The sequence below is a fragment of the Ambystoma mexicanum genome, chromosome 3p (genome assembly GCF_040938575.1).
Source record: "Ambystoma mexicanum isolate Mex_15411 chromosome 3p, UKY_AmexF1_1, whole genome shotgun sequence".
Lineage (NCBI taxonomy): Eukaryota > Metazoa > Chordata > Amphibia > Caudata > Ambystomatidae > Ambystoma > Ambystoma mexicanum.
Window position 1 is genome coordinate 636,873,047 of NC_090925.1, and position 17,504 is coordinate 636,890,550.

Below are 17,504 nucleotides of genomic sequence, written 5' to 3' on the forward strand. Positions count from 1 at the left end.
ACTATGTATGGTTTATAAATGCAATTTTCTTCTTCACCCTGCAACTAGGATGCACAGAGTGTCAGTTTTTTATGTCCTTATCCTCTTTTTTTGCTCAGAGGAATGTCCAAAGTGAAACCACAACTAATGCACAAAAAGTTCTTTGTCTTTACTTTGCTGCTGATCATGCGTCCTTCTTCCTCGTCATGGATCTCGTCTGCACATGCTGTGGTTCTTCCGCGTCTTCTGTAGTCTCCTTGCGCTGGGGTATAGGCAGGGGGCCTTCGACGATGTCTGGTTTGATGTCACCCAAAAGGATCCAAGCTCTTCTTCCTTGTAGCTTTACTGCAGAGGGAGTGCAGTCTTCCACTGTAAAGGGACCGTTAAACCTTGACTCGTCCCACCTTTTCCTCGTATGGTTCTTTACCAAGACGGTGTCTCCAGCGAAAACGGATGGAACACAAAGTCCTTGAGCTGTGCCTTTAGTAGTATCTCCTTCTGTGTTCCGTGCTGCCTTGCACCTCTTTCGTCGTCGCTGCAGCTGGTCTGAAATTACAGTAAGGCAAGATGTCATGCAATTCAAGTAATTTTGCATTTTAGACCCTAAGATTTCTCCTGTTGACTGGGCATTACATCTAGCTCTGTCTCAGGGTATCAGAGGAGTGTGTATTCTTCTTCATGTGGCTATTTCATGCGGCATAAGATGATGGTCAGAACCGGGTTGATTCCTGAGTGCATACAGTGCCAAAGGAAGGCAGTGCAACCATCCCTTTCTTAGAGTAAGCTTCAACTTGGCTATCCTCTCCTTTAATAGGCAGTTGAGCTTCTCACATATCACATTACCTTGTGGCTGATACGCCAACGAGAACCTGTGCTTTATACCAAGCAGCAAGCTAATCTGTTCAAAAACTTCATTTACAAAATGGGTCCCGTTATCTGATCTCATGACTTCACATACCCCCCACCTGGGAAATACCTCCCTCACTAAAAACTCGGCCGCACAGGTAGAGTCTGGGTGTGTACATGGACCTGCCTCTATCCATCTAGAGAATGGACACACCACAACAATTAGATATCTGTACCCATTACATACTTGAATCATGTCGACGTAATCGACATGCAAGTGCTGAAAAGGCCCATTTGGCCTTGGGATGACTCCTCTCATTACTTTTAATGTGCGCCCAGCTATGAACTGTTGGCAGATTATACAGTTCTCTATAAAAAATGCAACATGCTCGGTTAAGTTTGGTATGAACAAGTCTTTTGCGAGCGTTGCTGCTAGATTCTCTTTTGTCATGTGTGTCGGATAGTGTAGTGCCTTAATCAGTCTGTCCAATAAGGCTGCGTGCTATACTGGCGTACCATCTGCTCGGAGGTAGCCCCTCCTTTTCAAGCGCGCTAAGCCTGCGTGCACTGTTGACGTACACATAGGCAGAGTAACTGTACACAGTTACTTCCTGGTCTGCGTGATTCTCAATCGCGAGAATCAACGCCAATAATTCTGCAGCCTGTGCTGAATAATGAGATGGTATTCGTGCACTAAGGAGTATTCAAAATTCTCCATTTGCTGTGTGCTTCATCACAGCGACGCCTGTATATCTTTACCCACCGTTTTGATCGATTCTGGAAGAACCGTCAATGAAGACAATTTCTCCTTCTGTCAATGCATTTTCTTTCACTCTGGGAATTTCATCATAGAATTCTTCATAATTCGCACAGTCATGTATTGGCTCTCCTTCAGTGACTAGCTCGGCTATGAACATATCTGTGTTCACTATCTTGCATCAGACTATTTTACTCGAGGGATTCAATATGATCACTTCATAGGCAGAAGCTCTTTGAGATGTTAGTGTGCCCTTCGGTTTTCCTAGAATAGCAAATAACGAGTGCTCGACGTACAACGCATTGAGCATCCCATTACAATGGTAGTAGACCTCTTGATGGCGAAAGCTGTGGCAGCTAAACTCTGTTCACATGGGAAATGGCCTCTCTTCATTGGGTCCACATTTCCACTATAGTATGCCAGGGGCTTGTACCCCAATGTGGTTCCCTGCTTGAGCACTGCCGTCATAACGCTGCCATCCGTGTGTGAGAACAGGTAAAATTCCTTGGCATAATTGGGGATTCCTAAAACTGGTGCTGTGCAAATTGCTCTTTTGAGTTCAGCAAATCCTTCCTCCATGGTCTCAGACCATTCAATCTTTTCTTTCGTCACTTGTGCTTTCTTTAGAGCCTGAAGCAAAGGCTTGGTGTAAGAGCTGTAGTCGAAGACCCAAGCCCTGACATAATTGCACAGGCCTAAGAAACTCTGCATCTGCTTTAACGTGTGTGTCTTGGCTGTGTTTAGTATGGCTTCAGCTCTTGCTGGGGTAACTCTTTTTCCCTCGTGTGAGATCATCTGACCTATGTAGAGTACTTCTCGTTGACAATACTGTAACTTCTCTTTGTCAACCTTATATCCTTTCCCAGCCAATATAGTCAATAGCTCAACATAATCGTGTCTGCATTGCTCCTCTGTCGTGCTGCAAATTAGGATGTCATCCACATATTGCAAGACACCACTTTCTAATGCAATATCGCTTAGGTCCTCTGCAGGATTCTGTTAAAGATAGAAGGAGACTCACAGTACCCCTGTGGTGGCATTGTGCTTTTCAGACGCATCTGTCTGAACGTGAATGACGTCAGATCTTCTGAGTCACGGCGCAACGGGATTGAGAAAAATGCATAAGTCAATCACTGTGCAATATTTTGCATCAACATGTATAATACATAGGATTGTAGCCGGGTTAGGGACTAAAGGGAACTCGGCTTCAATAATATCATTTATCGGCCTCAGATCTTCAATTAGACTCCAAGCCCTCCCTTTGATTTTTTGATAGAGTAAACAGCAGTATTGCATGACGACTCTGATGTCACTAAGATGCCCTGCTCCATCATAGCTCAAATTGTCTTAAAAATTCCTTCATCTGCCTCCCTGGACATGGGATATTGTCGGGCCTTTGGGAGAATGGCTCCTGGCTTCAGTTTAATTTTCCCTTCTCCGACTCCTTTCAATAAGCCTACATCATAGGGGCCTGTAGTCCATACTGAGACAGGCACCTGGGCCATGTCATTATCATAATATTCAGGACGGTTCTGTGCCAACATCATTCTCTGAGCCACTTCTCTTTTGATCATTCTAACCCAAAAAGTGAGGTTTACTCAACTGTTGTTTCTCCCATATCTGCTTGCTCGTCAAACAGATCGTCATCCGTGACGTGAGCCAATCGTTATCCCTCTTCGATGGCGATTACTGCGCACCATTGTTGGCCTTCATCATCATAACCATCGATCAAAATCACTTTTCCTCACATCGCGGCTGTATGGATTATTAAGGGAAATACTTGTCCCCTTTCCTCGTGCATAGGTATTCTTGACCTGAATACAAATTCATCTGGAGTCCTCATGATCTTGTCTGCAAGGCCTGGCAGCCCTGCCATTAGCACACGTATTCCATGCGCAAATATTTCGGGGTCCAATGGAACAGCCCTCATAGCTCTGTATCCTGCATATGCTCTAATCATTTTGCATACGTTTGAATAGTGCATTCCTGGAGTTGAACATACTATGCCCTCCTCTGTGAACGAGATTGTCATATTTAACTTTGTCATTAGATCTCGACCCAAAATGTTTACTGGGGTTTGTTGTGAATATAATAGATGCACATTCATTTCACATTCTCCTATAGAGACTGTAAATTGTAAAGGGAACACGACTTGTAGCTCCTGTGAAACCAGAGTATTTATAGCATCGCCGGACAAGGAAAACTTGCGTTCACGTATACACGAACGTGTTGCACCCGTGTCAACGAGAAAGAAATTTTCTTTATCCCCTATAACGACATCCACCCTTGGTTCCCGGTGAGGGTCTGGTGTCACTGATAGGATAGAACAAATCGGGGTTCCCAGTGAGCTGTCCTTGTCCATATATAATTTTGTCCCACCTTGTGCGAATGGACTTCCCCCATCACCAGTATTAGTCCTCATTCTAGGGTTCGCAGCCTGTCCTGTACTTACTGTCTGTGACAGTTGCATAGGTGACTGTTGAGACTGTCCTTATGGAAAACTCATCAAATTCTGAAGTTGCAAGTTTTGCTGTGCTCCTGGCGCTTGCTGTTGCACCATGTGATTCTGTGCAACTCCCTGCTGTAAAAACACAGGTGGATTCACAATACCTGCTCCTATTCCTTGGCCATTTTGCATCATGTCTTGTTTTCTGCATCTGTGCGCTAAATGCCCTGTTATCCCACACAACCAACATACTGGCGGTGGTCGGACCACTTGCCCATTTGACATATCTTGATTGCCATTTTGCATATTTTGAAAACCTCCCTGATTACTCTGAAAACCTCCCTGATTAATCTGCCATCCTCTTCCTCTAAATCCTCTTCCCATGGGGTAAAACCCTGTATTGCCCTGATTATTCTGCTGTGGATTATTGACTTGTGGCATGCTCAATTCAGCTGTGCGAGCTATCATTGCTCCTTCAAGAGCATATTTTGACAATTTCTTCTGCACTCATTTTGCCTCTTCACCCTTTCGTGCAGCTTCCTTTTTGCGGTTCTTTTCTTGCAGCAGCCTGCAATAGTGTGCGATGGTCAACTGTATTTCTGACCATGGCTTAGCCTCGATTCCTACCAATTTCTTGAGCTGTTTCTGTACCGGTTCTGGCAACCCTTGGCACAAAATATGGTAGAACACGGGTATAGATTTCCCCCAAGATTCCCCCCCGAGTCTCGAGTACCCATGCGTCTTGAAAATTCTGTATGTAAATCATCGGATCTTCTGACTCCTTCATTTTACGTGTCATGATAGCTCCCATGGCAGAAGTATCTGGGTATAGTACTCGTAGTGCTTTCCATACTGCGGCTCTGCAATTAATAAATGGAGCTCCGTCATGCGTGGTATTAACTGTGGTCACACCAGGGTAACCTGCCTGTGTCCACACATCGTCTGCTCTATCACCAAGTATGGTGATTAAGAGACCTTTGATATCCCCGATAGCTAACGTGTTCAGTCCCGTCATTTTTTCTAGCTCCTGTATCCATTTTCCAGCTCCCGATGTTAGCATTGGAAGCTTATTTTTTAGGTTTTCCCGATCCATGTGTGGCCATGGAATATACTGTGGTCTCGCCCCTCCTTTCTCGAACAACAGAAATTGGGACGCATAGCCCTCTCTCTCTTCTCTCATTGTTCTTCTATCTATTGCAGGAGTAATGTTCCTGCATTGCCGCCTACCTGGCAATGTCCTTAGCCGGCTCAAATAGGGTGGTGGAGACACCCCCCTCTGACCGTGAGATACTTCTTTGCGTCAGTCTGACTGTGTGGCTAACTCTGATGCCCTCGGTGCAGGCTCACTAGTGTCTGACCATCTTATCGCTTTTCCGCTTGAGAATCGTTTTTTGCATCTCCTCTCTTCCTCCTTTTCCTCATGCTCCTCTCTTTCGGTGTCAGACATAGTCTGCCCCCAACTCATGCAACTTCTTGTGTCCTCTTTGTTCCTGCTTATATCCAATCTATCTAGGGATAGTTCTCTATTCCCACTACTTCGGGAGACATCATCAGTGTCATAAAGCTGAGTGCTCTCCAGGCGCTGGTCTTCCCTCTACCCTTGGGGTACTTGTTCTAGCCCCATTTCCTTGTATATCCTATCGATCATTTCTCCGATGCTTCTGGTGTCGAAGTCATCCTCAATATTCCTCTAGATGTGCCTGGTACCGAATCGTACTCAGGAAATAATTCTTCTATGTCCTCCCAGTCTACCACTGGATCAGGTTTTTTAACCTCTCTTTGCAGATATTCAAGATCGTATGCTCTCTGTCTTTGCTTACATTCTACATCATCATCAAATTCTCTGCGCTTCCTCGCTTCTTCTCTGACCCTATATTCTTCCTCTTTCTTTGCGTCTATACGTTCATTTGCCCTTTGGATTTCCTCATCCCTTCATCTCTTTATTCTTTTCTCTAATATCCTTTGCTCTCCCTCTAACCTTTGCTGTTCCTGTCTGTCTTGATCATTGGCTGCTCTCTGTTTATGATTGTGCTGCTATTCTAGCTCTTCACGATATAACTGTTCTCGTCTCTGTCTATCTTTTTTCCTTATTCTTTCATCTCTCAATTCTTTTTCTTTTTCCTTCTCCTTTCTCTGTACATCGTCTAACTTCTCCTTTTGTTTCATGTCATCAATGCCTTTGCCATCGAGTTTCAATAAAATCTGCCCTCCCATCCATTCGTTCTTTGCGAATGCTATCTCATCAGTTCTATCCTCGCTTCCTTTCCATCTTTTGCCTTCCCTCTCTGCCTCGAGAGATGTACTTGCCTGTGTCGGGTCTCTTCTCTCGTCATTGTGTCTCTCCTTGTCCCTCGGGACTTTGTAGGTAATATCTCTATCACTTTCTTTATCTTGATTTTCGTCACTTCTTTGCGTAGGTGACTCTTTTGTCTAATTTTTTGCCCGTGTATGTGGCGTGCAAGTATGTCGTCATGTGCTGCAAGACAGCTTTAGATAATGACCCACCCTGTGGCCAAGGCATAAACATTTTGCGGGCAGTTCCTTTAACCCTTTCTGCACTGTATTTTTTCATCTTAGGTGCATGTTTCGGCAACTGTTTGTACAGGTGTGCTAATGGAGTTATGTCTTCCATGCTTAAATCTGTTTCCTTTCCCTTTATATAACACTTGTTAATGCTTTACGTGACTTAAACAATTCCAACAATATGAGCAAGCACCAATCACCACAAGCTCTAATCCCGTTTTTTCCGCAGAATTTGATATCTTCTATTTTACTCAATAAACATCAATTCGTATACTACAATATCTCAGTTATTTAATCGTGTAAGTCTTATGTCAGTTCCTCTAAGGAAGATTGTAGACTTATGATGTCACAACAAATAACACATAAGTGTCATGACCACTGCTTCCAAGGAGTCAGGAGAAGCCCAACGCCCTTGGAAGCAGGCTCATAACATTCATTGCAGACGCCAGCAAGTCCCTTTAGGGACCTTGTGGGCCTTGTCCTGGCACCTGTGGTGCCAGGCTCATTGTGGAGACTGGTCCCGGCACAAGAAGCGCCGGGCTCATAGCAAATTCAGAAGTGCTTGGGTGGACCTACCTGCAGCAGACCATGCTGCTTCCTTACCAACAGGATGAAGTCTTCATCCTCCTCTGGCAGGAACTACTTTTCTTCTGGGTGGGGCTGGAACCACTCCCTAGGACTGGAACTCTTCTGGAAACTGGAACTCTTTTTCTTACCTGGGCGAGGCTGTGGAAGAAGACACCTAAGCACTCCTGTGCACTATTTAAACCACACCCGATTGGTGCCACGTGCTTCGCGTTATTCTGCATCAGCAGCAGGACGCTCACCGTGTCAGCTCCAGGGAATCTTCCATTCCAGCTCCTGTGAACGCGAAATCTCCGGATTTACCTGATGAGGATCCATTCTTCAGTCTTCAGCAGCATCTGCACAACAACAAAAACACAGATTAGAAGAGTCAAGGTCAGCGCTTCAACTTACCCGATCCACCAGAGCGTTTAAGGTATTCGCCGCACCCTTTCTCCGCCATCGAGCCCTGCAAAGACAAAAGAACATTGGTTAGTAACGTTTTGTTTCTGAACGGCTTACCTTTGCGACGTACGCTCCAAAGTCAGCTCGCACCGCACTCCGCTACCTGCAAGGCAAAGAGAGACATTAAGGTGCGTTTAAAGGCCTTGAACAGACTTTCTACTTATGTGCCTTCATATTCTCCATCATCTTGTTCGCGCCTCGGTACGAACCTGGGCATCATCACCGGCGCCTTCATCATTCTCCATCTGAAAGCAAGAGAGAGACATTAAGGTGCGATGAAAGGCCCTGCACAGACTTTCTACTTACGTGCCTCCACGAACTTTGGCATTCTTTCGCCATCATTTCTTCTCAGCCAACCCGGCAAGAAAGGGACGTTAAAAGAGGACATTAAGGACTTGATATATGCAAAATCCGCTCGTGCAATTAACGGCGGCATCGCTCTCTACTTACCCTCTGCAATCAAGAGGCTGATCCCAAAACCAGTGAAGCAACTGGACCCAGAGCCCCTGCACAAGACGCAGGATGGAGAGCCCGGCATTCACCTATTTAAGGTGAGCACAGTTAGCAACCGAGTACCACGGGAGGAGAGAGTGTGGGGGTAGAGACTTCATCTAACCTTCCAGCTACTAACACCCCCTGATCTTTTCCACTTGTAGACATCTCACCCTCCAAGTCAAGCTTTCGGTGAGAAGGGGACCAAACCAGGGAGCCAAACGGACCCTACGCCTAACTTTGAAGACGGTTTCACCGCCCAGCCAAGACCCGCGCCTCCGAGGGAACCAGGTGAGCGTTACAGAACGCGAAACCTTACCGCATATTTCCCGCCCAGGCGCAATAGAAACCTCAGCCACAGACCAATTGGCCCAATTGCTTGGGGAGTTGAGGGCAGAAGTACACGCAGCACGCCAGGAAACGAATGCCTTAAGGAGAGAGTTAGTTGTTTCTAAGGAGCGAACTGATGATCTTGCCAGACAGTTGTTACAAGCCCAAGCGGGACAAACTCCTCTGCCCGCCTCGGGAGGGAGCCATGCTCCAACGACTTCCACTAATCCGGTGCATATTAATCTACCAGGAAATGTACCTTTGGCCCCGCCCGAGCGTTTTTCTGGTGATCCAAGGAGATTCGCTGTCTTCTTCAATCAATGTCGCTTGCACTTTTTGTGTAGACCCGCCGCATTTCCAACGGACCAAGCCAAGGTGGCCTTCGTGCTCTCATATCTTAGTGGCAGTGCCGCAGATTGGTCTATACCTTTAGTGACTCAGGATGACCCTGTTCTTCATAACTTCCAAGACTTTCAAGCTAGTATGGAGAGATTGTTCGCACGACACTCCCAGGGTCAGGCCTTAGATAATGAACTTCTTTCACTACAACAGGGTAATCAGGACCTCTTGACTTACATTGCGTCATTTAACAGACTAGTGGTGGAAACCGGATGGCCGGAAGACAAGAGAATCACGATTTTCTACAGAGGCCTGCGAGGGGAACTTAAAGACGTTCTGGCCCAGGTGGTAAATCCGCCACAAGACTGTTCTGAATATATCGATCTGGTGGTTCAATTAGATCACAGGCTGCAGAATCGGAAGGCCGATCGTTCCAGATTTGAATCCTGTGTTTTTTCAAGACCACAGAGCTCCGCTAAAGGAAATGATTCCGTTGAACCCATGCAAATTGGGGTCGTGAAAGGACCCCTAACCCAAAAGGAACGAGAAAGGAGAAGACAATTGCAATTATGCCTCTATTGCGGAAATTCTGGACACTTTCTTCGAGATTGCCCTGTGAAACCAAAGAAAAAGATGGTAGGAGCATCCGATAAAGGTGCCGAAGGTTCTGAGTCGGAAAACGACCTCGCCCGACAAGTGTAGAGGTCTGCTTGCCGAGCGTTAAAACCAGTTCTTTGACCTCGCATTTCGTCATGCCTATGGTCCTCGTGAGTCCAGAGCAGCCCAATCGTATGCATGCCATAAAAGCATACATTGATAGTGGCGCGATAGGCAATTACGTGGACTGTGAAATGGCCGCCAGGATGAATCTATCTCTTTGTCCTAAGGCGGTGAGAGACGTCATTACCACAGTGGACGGTACGGAAATAGCTTCCGGACCAGTAACTCACACCACCTTGGAAGTGACGTTGGTAGGCCAAGATGGACATCAAGAGAAGATCGTGTTTGACGTGATCAAGGCTCCGCGATTTCAAGTTATTCTGGGAATCCCTTGGTTGGAGAAGCACAATCCTCAAATCGACTGGCGAGCAAAGACAATTCGGTTTCCAGAATGCGCTCCCACCTGTTATCCTCAGCCTCCCACCAAGCTGGCAGCAATCTCCTCTGAGACTCCACAACTGCCTTCTGAATACCGGGATTATCATGATGTCTTTCAGAAAGATCAAGCTAACACCCTGCCTCCTCACAGGTCATACGACTGTCAGATAGACCTGATTCCGGGATCCACTCCTCCGTGCAGTCGAATTTATGCCCTTACCGAACCAGAAAATCTTCACCTTAGACAATATTTGGACCAATATCTGGCTAATGGATTTATCCGTCCTTCAAAGTCACCAGCCTCCTCAGCTCTGTTCTTCGTTCCAAAAAAAGAGGGAGACCTGAGAACATGTATAGATTACCGTGCCCTGAATCAGTTAACAATCAAGAACAGATATCCGTTACCATTGATCCCAGAACTACTTGACCAAGTTAAAAGTGCCTGTATTTATACTAAGTTGGACCTCAGAGGAGCTTACCATTTGGTACGAATAAAAGAGGGCGATGAATGGAAAACGGCCTTTCGTACTAAGTATGGATTATTCGAATATCAAGTAATGCCCTTTGGATTATGCAATGCACCGGCCGCTTTTCAGTACTTTATGAATGACGTCCTCAGAGAACTCATTGATGTGTGTGTAGTTGTCTATATTGACGATATTCTGGTTTCCTCGGCCTCAGAGGCTGATCATCGAAAACACGTCACAGCAGTACTGGAGAGGCTCCGTCAACACAGACTTTTTGCTAAGCTGGAGAAATGCGTTTTTCACGTTACTGAGGTCCAATTTTTGGGATTCATTTTGTCACCTAACGGAGTTCACATGGACTCAAGAAAAGTGGACGCTATTCTTAAGTGGCCCTCACCAACCTCAGTAAAAGGAGTCCAAAGCATGTTGGGCTTCGCCAACTTTTATCGTAGGTTTATTCCAGACTTCTCTCGAATAGTTCAACCTATTACAGCCCTTCTCAGAAAAAACAAACGTTTCGAATGGTCTACAGAAGCCGAACAAGCCTTTCAAGAACTGAAAACTAAATTCATCTCAGCTCCGGTTTTAAAACATCCCCGCCCGGAACTTCCCTATATTGTTGAGACCGATGCCTCCAGTCTCGCGATGGGAGCAGTGCTTTCGCAGAGGGACCCAGAAACAAACCAGTTGCACCCTGTGGCCTTTTGGTCCCACAAATTTTCGGCTCCCGAAATCAACTATACCATTACCGATAAAGAACTTTTAGCTATTAAGTCCGCCTTTAAGGCCTGGCGGCACTATCTCCTGGGAGCCCGACACACAGTCACCGTCATAACGGATCATCGCAATTTACAATACCTAAAATCAGCCAAAGCTCAATCCTCTAGACAACTCCGTTGGGCACTATTTTTCGCCGAGTTCGACTTTGTAATTACTTACCGACCAGGCAACAAGAATGGAAAAGCGGATGCCCTCTCCCGAGTGGGAGTAGATGAACTTACGACTAGTCCTGAACCCGTACCAATAATTCTGGAACAAAGAATCCTGGGTTTAATTAACACACAATCCCCTGAAGATATTGAAGCGAAAGTTAAAAAACCTATGATTCCAGCAGAAATAAAAGACTGGAAACTCAAGGGGAAAGACTTTACAATGGAAAAAGACTTGCCATACTTTCAAGGTAGATTATATCTGCCATGTACGGATTTACAATCACAGGTCATTTCATGTTACCATGACTCCTTAACGGAAGGGCATCCCGGCATTGCTAAAACGTCTGAAAAAGTAAAAAGACATTTCTGGTGGCCCTCTTGGAGGAAGGACATTAAAGATTTTGTAATCTCCTGTGGGGTGTGCACTCAGAACAAAAGCCAGAAGGAGAAACCATCAGGCCTCTTACATCCAATAGACATTCCTCCTCACCCGTGGCATACTCTCTCCATGGATTTCATCACGGATTTACCACCATGCTCCGGATATAATACGATCTTAGTAGTTGTGGACCTATTTTCTAAAATGGCTCATTTTATTCCATTAAAGGGGTTACCCACAGCTTCAATTCTAGCCCGGGAATTCCTCGAGAACATCGTTCGGTTGCACGGCTTTCCTTCAGTTCTAATCTCGGATAGAGGAAGTCAGTTTATTTCCCACTTCTGGCGGAGTTGCTGTCGTTTAGCCCAAATTGACGTAAGGCTTTCAACCAGCCATCATCCCCAGACCGACGGGCAGACCGAGAGGACCAACCAAACTCTGGAACAATATCTACGCTGCATGTTGCAGCAAGCAGAAGGCACTTGGAAAGAAATCCTCTGGATTGCGGAGTACGCTTATAATAATTCAATTCAGTCCATTCTGGAACTGGAAAAACCCCTTTTTTCCTCTTGTATGGAATCCATCCCCGCACCTCAAATCTTGATCCATCTAAGACTCTTGGAACACCTGCTGTAGATCACCTGCACTCTACAATCACTCAAGCCTTTAAGGAAGCCACTTCTCACCTTCAGCAAGCCAAGGAACATTACAAGAAGGGTGCAGACCAACATCGAAAGGAAGCTCCCCAATATCAAGTGGGAGATCAAGTCTGGCTGTCCACCAAACATTTACCCTTAAAAGGACCACGTACTTTCAATCCACGATACCTGGGACCCTACCCGATCACCGCCATAATAAATCCAGTGGCAGTAAAATTGGGCTTACCTACTCATATGAAAGTTCATCCCGTCTTCCACGTCTCCTTGCTAAAACCCATGCAACCTGGAACCCGTTTGACAAAATCTCCAGACCCTATCCTAGTGGATGGAGAACTGGAGTTCGAAATTCAGAACATCCTAGACTCCAAGATTTCCAAATCAAAACTATACTATCTGATTGACTGGAAAGGTTATGGACCCCAGGAACGATCTTGGGAACCATCGGAACATGTGCATGCACCCCGTCTGGTCAAGACGTTTCACCGAACTTTTCCCGACAAACCAAGACCCCCGGAGAAGACGAACTTGGGAGGGGCCTTGAGGGGGGGTGCTGTCATGACCACTGCTTCCAAGGAGTCAGGAGAAGCCCAACGCCCTTGGAAGCAGGCTCATAACATTCATTGCAGATGCCAGCAAGTCCCTTTAGGGACCTTTTGGGCCTTGTCCTGGCACCGGTGGTGCCAGGCTCATTGTGGAGACTGGTCCCGGCACAAGAAGCGCCGGGCTCATAGCAAATTCAGAAGTGCTTGGGTGGACCTACCTGCAGCAGACCATGCTGCTTCCTTACCAACAGGATGAAGTCTTCATCCTCCTCTGGCAGGAACTACTTTTCTTCTGGGTGGGGCTGGAACCACTCCCTAGGATTGGAACTCTTCTGGAAACTGGAACTCTTTTTCTTACCTGGGCGAGGCTGTGGAAGAAGACGCCTAAGCACTCCTGTGCACTATTTAAACCACACCCGATTGGTGCCACGTGCTTCGCGTTATTCTGCATCAGCAGCAGGAGGCTCACTGTGTCAGCTCCAGGGAATCTTCCATTCCAGCTCCTGTGAACGCGAAATCTCCGGATTTACCTGATGAGGATCCATTCTTCAGTCTTCAGCAGCATCTGCACAACAACAAAAACACAGATTAGAAGAGTCAAGGTCAGCGCTTCAACTTACCCGATCCACCGGAGCGTTTAAGGTTTTCGCCGCACCCTTTCTCCGCCATCGAGCCCTGCAAAGACAAAAGAACATTGGTTAGTAACGTTTTGTTTCTGAACGGCTTACCTTTGCGACGTACGCTCCAAAGTCAGCTTGCACCGCACTCCGCTACCTGCAAGGCAAAGAGAGACATTAAGGTGCGTTTAAAGGCCTTGAACAGACTTTCTACTTACGTGCCTTCATATTCTCCATCATCTTGTTCGCGCCTCGGTACGAACCTGGGCATCATCACCGGCGCCTTCATCATTCTCCATCTGAAAGCAAGAGAGAGACATTAAGGTGCGTTGAAAGGCCCTGCACAGACTTTCTACTTACGTGCCTCCACGAACTTTGGCATTCTTTCGCCATCATTTCTTCTCAGCCAACCCTGCAAGAAAGGGACGTTAAAAGAGGACATTAAGGACTTGATATATGCAAAATCCGCTCGTGCAATTAACGGCGGCATCGCTCTCTACTTACCTTCTGCAATCAAGAGGCTGATCCCAAAACCAGTGAAGCAACTGGACCCAGAGCCCCTGCACAAGACGCAGGATGGAGAGCCCGGCATTCACCTATTTAAGGTGAGCACAGTTAGCAACCGAGTACCACGGGAGGAGAGAGTGTGGGGGTAGAGACTTCGTCTAACCTTCCAGCTACTAACACCCCCTGATCTTTTCCACTTGTAGACATCTCACCCTCCAAGTCAAGCTTTCGGTGAGAAGGGGACCAAACCAGGGAGCCAAACGGACCCTACGCCTAACTTTGAAGACGGTTTCACCGCCCAGCCAAGACCCGCGCCTCCGAGGGAACCAGGTGAGCGTTACAATAAGATAGACGTTAACAGACTCGACAAACTCCAGCTGGTCACATATACCTCTGCTTCTAATACTCTTACCCCGACATGGAGTTTAAACCCATCCCTTTCACAAAAAAGTGCCTTTAATCACTGTGGTAGCCTATTCGTTCCCCTTTATTTGGGACTCTGGATGCAGGTTTCTTCTAGCCACTTATATTAAAAGCGTAGGAATTAAGGCGAATCCTCTCACTTCTCGGGTGTCTTCCCCGGTATCCTCTCTCTTCTCGGGTGTCTTCCCTGGTATCCTCTCTCTATCTACTTAATTATTCTTCAGTCATTATTTCCTTCCCCACATATATATATACATTCTTCTCTACTTCTGACTATATTTTGTTTTCCCGCCTCCCTCCGTTACCTTTTCCGTTACTTGTTCTAAGGTACATACTTTTTGCCAAAGCATTAGTCTTTTTCACTCACCGTTCGCATGTTTCCTCTCTGGATGCTCGGGATCACCGCCTTCATCACTGCCTTCTCCGGCTTTTCTCCCGCTCAGCTGCCCATAGGAGTGGGAAGGGGTTATGTGTAGAAGCACAGGTCCCTTCAGACCTTGTTCTGCAGATTTTATTTTTACTCGACCACTGTCTAACGGGAGCTTCACGGTCTACTCAGCCGAATGGCAAAGGACTTGTGATATTACCGAGGACCTAGAGTACATTATGTCGACTGTCAATGGGTGTCTTATTCTAATCGATAATCGATAACCATCCGTTCTCTGCTACCAAGTGTGCTCCGAGACCCCCAACCGGCCCATAGAGTCGGGTTTGCTCAGAAGCACTTTAAAACAAGATAGCAGCACCCATGAGATGGATGGGGGTGCAGATATATACTTCAACACCAATCAATAAGGACAACTCAACGGTTTGGCAAAGGGAGTCTGTTTAATGACAAGTACAAAAAACAGGGAGTTATGAATATCAGCAATGGTGCGATCTTCCTTCTCACTTCAACTCCAATGAACTTCATAAAAATCATCGCATTTATACTGAAAACTCGTCATCATTGACGTGTAACACTCAAAAGTGTGGAGAAACTGGCCATCTCCCAGCTTAATCTCCACGCTGAATATGTGGGTTTTCTTCATGACCATCAGTCTAGCTTCAGAGCTGCCAGAAGAACGGAAACTGCTCTCCTGAACATCTGTGAAGACCTGCTGTCCAACCTTGACTTTAACACTCCGTGTGTTCTCATCTTGCTTGATCTCTCTTCTGCCTTTGATACTGTCAACCATGCCATCCTGCTCAACCGTCTCCGTGATAAACTGGGTATCACTGGTCAGGCTCTGGCATGGCTGACTTCTTTCCTCTCCAATCGACCCTCCCAGGTCCAACTTGGGTCCTTCCTCTCTGACATCTTTTTCTCTAGCTGTGGTGTCCCCCAGGGATCTAACCTCTCTCCCTGGCTGTTCAACCAATATCTGGCACTACTTGCCCACCGCGTCGCCGCTCTCTGCCCCAACTTTCAGTGCTATGCGCATGATACCCAGCTCATTTTCAGGCTACCCTCGGCCTCCTCCTCGCCTTCCCTCATCTCCGACTGTCTGTCTGCTATTCAGGAGTGATGTGCTGCCAATGACCTCTGCCTTAATGCCAGTAAGCCTGAGATTCTACTCATCGGCACACCTACTCCCTCCTTCCCTGCCGCTCTCTGGCCAGCCTCTCTTGGCCCTCTTCCTGCTCCTACCTGCAAGGTAAAAAACCTTGGGGTCATCTTTTGTACAGTGCATCGCCTATGTCAGCCATCTGACACCGCCCAACAAAAATGTAGTCAATTCTAGTGAACAGGGCGTGGGGTGAAGAGTAAAAAGTCCCCCTAGGAGGATCACATGGGGAGGGAGTCCTCCTCTGGGGACAAGGTCGATCACCTGGGGTACAGTCCATTGAATTCTGTCACTCCCCAACATTCCCTAGCCCTCCCCACTGTTCAAAATCACTGCATTGAAAACAATTCCCCTGGGCTTACTGCGCCTAATAAAGGCCAAAAGAATTAAATAAATAAAATACTGTTATAACAGGAGATAAAGCCAAAGGTACTGGTACGAGGTGGCCCCGAGGGGGCATAAGGATTACATTGTTAACAGAGACAAAGGACTTTTACAATCCACATGGGAGGGAACTGGATGCAATGTATAAACAGGAACTAAGGACTAGCAAATGTCTTGTCTTTAAATCTCTTCATGATCTTGCCCATCCCTAACTCTCTTCCCTCCTTTCTTGCTACTCTACCTCTCACCCCTCCGTTCTGCTGACCACTTCCTACTCATTGTCCCTCCTCCTCCTTGTGCCCCTTCCCATTTCTGATCTTTCCAGCTCCTTGCCCCTCTCCATTGGAACTCTTTACCTCACCCTATCCGCCCTATCTCTTCATGCTCTTCCTTAAAATCCCACCTACTTCATCCTCCCACCTGACAGTTATTTATTAGTTCCTCTCTTGCTACCCCTACCCAGGTTCTTAATGTTATGATCTCGAAAAATTGTTCTACTCACTGTTCTTGATGATTTGACTCAAGACTTGAACTTACTGCTTCTATTGTATTCATGTTGTTTTATGTAAAGCGCTTTGGATTAAAGTGCTATATAAAATGTAATAAATACAAATACAAATGTGTCAGGCTCAGTCGTGTCAAGCGCAGCCATGTTAAACCGTACCAGGTCTTGCAGCAGCTGTGGAGGCGAACCAGCGCAAGACATCCAGCCACTGTTGAATGACTGGAGGAAACAGGAAGCTGGTGAAGTGCAGTGGGAGTCCTCCACGGGTTCCGCACGAGTGAACCCTGGCAGCATGCCAAGCAAGAGAGCAGAGCTGCAGAATAGACAAGAGGATTACCGCACAGCTGACAGAGCCACGACAGTGAACCAGCCGAGCTGGAGAGAAGACCTGCGGTCCCAAGAAGTCTGGGTGATGAACCACAAGCCCACACAAGGAAACAGGAGGTACAGTAGACCCAAAAGGGACACAAGGGTCGAAGGGAGGCTGGTTCGCGAAGCTCTTGCTAACTTCAGTAGTGGGAAACCTGCTACTTGGTATAACCAGCAAAGGGTTTGGGTGACCCAAGAGCATTAGCGGAAATCTTCCTCGTCACAGTGGGAAAGAGAAAACCACTGACCATCAGAGAAGGGTCTGGGACCCGCTAGCAGATACCGAGAGCATTAGAGGAAATCTTCCTCATGAAAACCACTGACCGCCAGAGAA